Source organism: Adiantum capillus-veneris, chromosome 20, assembly GCF_014529385.1.
Source record: "Adiantum capillus-veneris isolate H3 chromosome 20, ASM1452938v2, whole genome shotgun sequence".
NCBI lineage: Eukaryota > Viridiplantae > Streptophyta > Polypodiopsida > Polypodiales > Pteridaceae > Adiantum > Adiantum capillus-veneris.
In genome coordinates, this window is record NC_140950.1 from 83817507 (window position 1) to 83823373 (window position 5867).

The window sequence follows — 5867 nt, forward strand, 5'->3', positions numbered from 1 at the left end:
CTTCTTTACATTCCGTTCTCGCATTTTTTATCCCATGGTGAAAAATCTTCAAGCACGGTTTGTGGCACACAACCATGGAGCTCAATCAACCCATCGACATGCAATTTTTAACAGAGGCAGATAAGAGGTTGTGCAATACGTACTATCAAGCCCTCGAAGCTATAAAGAAATGACAGAAAGTACGAAAGCCAAACCATTACCCATTTCCTTGAAGCATGTCATGGACAACCCAGATTAGGAGGGGGGAAATGTTAGCAACCTAGCTAACAAAGAGGCTGTAAAGATCATCCAATGATGTAATATTTCTTTTTTTTACTCAATCTGGATAATTATTGCAGCAAGAATTTGTACTTTATTGATTCCCGAAGCAAGTGTGTATGTGTTCTAGCTGGGTATAAGCTTCCACATTGTAACAACTAATCTTTAGGCTGAGACAGAGTTGTTTGACCCAAAACTTTATGGCAAGATATAGAAGCCAACTTTTGTATTTTTTTTGTAAGTTCACTTTGGATAATGAAGCTACGTGCGATTACAGAGAACATTGTGTATTCTCCCTCCCTCTTTTTAAGCTCATATCTCTCGCGAATTGTCTATTTGGAGTGTCGTTACTTCCATTGCATTCACATGTGAAATCTCTATGCGGCATTGTAAATTTCCTTGCAATAAATCTAATTTTTTTTTGTGTCTAATCTCCTTCTAAATATGCTCATAAATCCCCTAAGTGTGTTCACACACACCACTGCCATATGTATATGGTAGTGTAGCAAATCCCCCCTGGGAGTGATGCGGTGAACGAGAGCTGGCACATAGAGTATAGGGAAGTGCCATAACCTAAGGACATGATCAGTTCATAAAGGGGATTAAGCCCAAAGCTTTGCGAAAAGCTTCAAACTTCTCACGAGACAATGCCTTCGTGAAAAGATCTGCAAGGTTGTCATGGGCACATAAGCCAAGTTCATCTCTCCTACTGAGAGCCTCTCCCTGACATAGTGGTAATGCACTTCAATGTGATTTGTGCGAGCATGAAAACGAGGTTCCTCACAATTTCCAATGCGCTCTGAGTGTTGATAGTGTTGGCAGTGTCATGTCCAACGCCCAAATCAGCCATAAGGCGTCTGAGCCATACACACTCAATCGTAGCTGTGAATATTTCCCTATACTCTGCCTCACAACTAGAAGTGGCCATAGTAGGTTGCTTCTTGCTCAACCATGAGATACATGAACTGTCGAGCATGAATCAAAAACCACTTTGGACACTCGCATGTTAAAAACCACTTTGGACACTCACATGTTAAAAATGCAGCCCAATCTAAGTCCGAAAAAGCATGTAAGTCTTGCGGAAATGATCCCCCCTTGGGATAAGACAAGCCAAGATGTAAAAGTGTCACTCAAGTAGTGAAAAATCCTCTTGACAGCCTACCAATGCTTAGACCCTGTGCTATGCATGAATTTATTGACCTGTGAGACTGCAAATTGAATATCCGGCCTCGTGTTGCATACATAAATAAGGCAGTCTGTAGCAATTTGGTAAAGTGATATCGGCAAGATCACCAGCATCATGAAGACTCAATTTCAAACATGTTTCCATAGGAGTGGAAATAAGTTTGCAATCCTCAAGTCCAAACAAACATAGTAATGTCTCTATGTAACTTGTCTGACACAAAGCAATACCACCATCACATTGCTTAAACTGAATACCCAAGTAGTGATGCAACAATCCCAAATCTTTCATCGTAAAAGTAGCATTCAAATCAACCTTAAATTCAGCAATATGTCTCTCATTTGGTCCAATAATAAGCAAAAATCATCCACATAGAGAACCATGATGAGAAGTACATCACCCTCACGCTTTACATACAATGTGCTTTTTGTTGGACTATTACGAAAGCCTCGTTTGACCAAATGAGTGTTAGCCTTCTCATACCAAGCACGAGAAGATTGCTTCAACCCATACAAATCTTTTTTACATTTACACACTTTATCTTCCCGCCCTTTAATGACAAAACCGCGAGGTTACGTTACATAAACTTCATCAAATATGTCACCATTCAAGAAAGCAGTAGCAATGTCTGACTAATATACATCCCAACCAAAATGAGTTGTCAATGCACATAGAAAACGCACAATAGTCATACGACAAGTGGGAGAGAAAGTCACTTCATAATCTATGTCTTTTTGTTGTGCATAACCCTTTGCAACAAGTCGAGCCTTACAGTGATCAATCTCACCATCTGGCTTGCGTTTCAACTTGTAAACCCACTTCGTATCAATGGCCTTTTTGCCAAGAGGCAAATCACACAAAGTCCATGTGTCATTTTCTATAAGTGCATCATATTCTGATTGCATAGCAGCCATCCAATTTTCTGAATTTTGTGCTTCATCAAAAGACAGAGGTTCTTCAACATCACATAAGCTAGACACAACCAAAGCATAACAATCTGATGCATAAGATGCATGGCAAGAACCAAAAGGAGTACGCCTACACAAAGGTGCGTCCAATTTACTGTCACGTAAAGTATGCAGTAGCCATTTAGGCATACCTCTAGCTAGCTCATTCTCATGTACATCTGCATCAGTAATAGGCTGATCTGTAACATTTTCAAAAAACCCCATAGGCTGTACATTTGCCTCATTGAAATTTACATTCAAACTTCCACCAGTCAAAAGAGGCACAAAGTGTCATAAATGTCCTTTGAGCTTACATTCTTGTCTCTAGTACATGAGAGCAAGGGCTGAACAGAATCTGCCACAAACACAACATCTCGTGAGACTAAGATACGCTTTGTTTGCGAATGATACAACCTGTAACCTTTGCTTTCAGCACTATAACCAACAAAAATATATTTGACAGCCTTATCATCCAGTTTTTTGTGTTGCATTTGTGGCACCAAGGCATATGCAAAACAGCCAAAAACACGCATGTGCTCAATAGAAGGCGTTCTATCATGCCATGCTTCATATGGAGTCATAGACTGCAAAGCTTTTGTAGGACACATGTTCAGTACATAAGTGGCACACATGATGGCCTCAAGCCAAAACAAATGCGGCAAAGCTTGACTTTTGACCATACATCGTGCCATTTTTGTAAGTGATACATTGTTCCTATCAGTAACACCATTTTGATGAGGCGTATAAGGCACGGTGTTTTATCCCACGACTAGCCAAAAATGCATTAAATTCATGACATATACTCCCCCCCTCGATCTGAACGGAGGGTGCCCATAGTACATTTCGAGACATTTTTAGTCATAGCCAAAAATTGTTTGAAGCACATACACTTCGGACTTCGACTTAAGTGGATACACCCATGCATGTCTGGAGTTATCATCAATGAAAGTCACAAAGTAAAGGTAATTGCCCAAGGACGAAGTTTGCATGGGCCCACAAACATCACTATGCACAAGTTGCAACCTGCATGTGGTCCTAACTGAACCATCCTTTGGAAACTTCGAACGTTGTATCTTACCCAAAATACAGCCTTCACAAACACGTTTGGCAGGTGCTTCAAGAGGCAGCAAAGAAGCAATCATATCAGATTTCTGCAAAGGTAGCAAATTGACAAAATTCAGATGCCCAAAACGTGCATGCCAAAGTTTTGGCTCTGAAATAGCCTTTAAATCCACAACAACATTTGCAAAATTTTGCCCACACTTGTCATACAAAGTGAGTTTATACAACCGATGACATAAAATGCCAGATGCAACAATTTTATCACCAAAATTGAGATCATGTATTGAACATTTGTCATCCACAAATTTGACTACAAATCCAATTCTAGCAAGTGCAGATAGAGACAAAAGATTCTTCTTGATTCTTCTTGATCTCAAGTACATACAATGCATCAACAAGTGTGAAAGAACTGCCATTTGCAGCAATGTTGCAACAAAGGTCAAAATGATCGCAAATGAAAACTCCAAGAACACAAAGCTCTACGGTCTTACTCGAAGGCTATGTTGCTCCTAGTGCTCATCACTAAACACCTATCTAAGGAGATCCCCAATCTATGGTGTCAAGAATACTTTAAGTGCGAGATTCGTCTCCCTTGAATAAGCATCTGTAATCCTAGACTACCTTGGTGGATCTTGCTAGTGTGTCCCACTGGTTAGGTAGAGTACACAAAAGGTCTATCTAGATACTATAGATAGTGGATGGCTATGTGCTCAAAACATGTATGCAACAAGCAAGCCTTACAAGCCATCCACAAAGTGATTCAGCAAATTATATTGAAAACCACATGTTGCGAGCGCCTACCAAATTGATGATGGATGTGCCACATGTGAACTCAAGGGCTGCGATATCAACATAAACATTGGATCACCATCTCTCGTCAATACAGTACATGGAACAAAGAATAGGGAATAGGGTTCATGGGGACAAGGCCCCGGGGGGGGGGGGGGGGGGGGGGGGGGGGGGGGGGGGGGGGGGCGCAAAGAACCAAATTCACCGCAATTCAAAACCTTTCTTGGCCCACATGCCTCAGGTAATATATGCATTAATAAATTTTGGGATGTAATAGAATCCAATTTGAAAATAAAAATCCACAGATTAAAGATATGTTTGACTTCCAAATCCTTGATATGGAGCAGTCTTAGGGAGAGACTGAATTTGAGGCTTGGGATATTCACCAAAGCGTGATTATGAAATGATCATTGAGGGCTTTATGGTGAATGCATCATGTTATACCGAGAGTTGTTCATAGATTTGGAGCTCCTCCTCTTGCTAATGCATACGCTAACCCTCTTTGATTAGCGCTTGAAAAAAAACTCAGGCAAAAATCATTTAAAAAAAACAAGAAAGAAATCAAATAGAGCCAATTCTGAAGACTCTTGAAAGGTTCCCAAAACCTTGAAAAATTTGAAACTTGAGTTTTTTCAAGCTAAATTGTCGGTTTTTACAGCAAATTTATCAAGATTTTGTAGGTTTTCTCACGTTCAAATCTAAAATTGAGAGGTAAATCTGACAAAAAATCAGTGGAATTACACTAAACCTAGGCTTTTTTCAAGCATTGAGGTGATTGTGGCAAGCCTCTATTAATCTTGATTCTACACACAAACCCTCAAATCGTGCAATTTTTTCTTAATATTATGCAACTGTTGCTCTTCTAGCGAAGCAAGTGTGCGGTAGATTTACGACCACAAGGATGCAAGCCATGGCTAGACTGAGTAATAAGTGCAGTGTCAATCCAAACTCTCTCAATATAAACCCATACTACGGAAGATGGTGAAAGTTGGAAAGCCGACATAGTACTCCTAGTTTCATAAGAAGAAGAGGGTTTGTCAAGGCCCGTAAAACTAGCTAATGCGAAACATCAGATTGCAGAAAAGAAGGTGTCACTTTTGATTCCCTTTTCTGAATATCTTTTCTCATTTTATGTTGGCTTAAAAAATTTCTTTTTAACTATCATCTAAATTGCCTTCTATATTAACTTCAGATTGCAATTGCCATTTTTCTTCTGTAGGCTGGTCAATTTCCTCATCAAAATCCCCTGGAACAAGATCAAATCTTTCAAGCGTTGTTATGAGAAACAAAAAGTTGGGTTTTACCCCACCATCACCACAATGAAAGCAAAGCATAGTAATGAATGCAAGCAATATAGACCACATATACAAAGCCGCTTAAGAAGGATTTCAATGTCATGAAAAGCATGTTATTCTTCCGAAAAATGTTGTCTTTTGAATTATATTTCAAAAAGTTATGTTTTATTTAAACAAGTCACATCTGTATACATCTGATATCAAATTTACTCCATGCCCTTGAATTGTCTTCCGTGACATCGTTCCTGCCTCTTTTCTCCTATTCACTGAGAGCTTGGAGAAATGGACATAAAATTCTTGCAAGTTACTTTTCAAGATATAACAAAGGGGGGG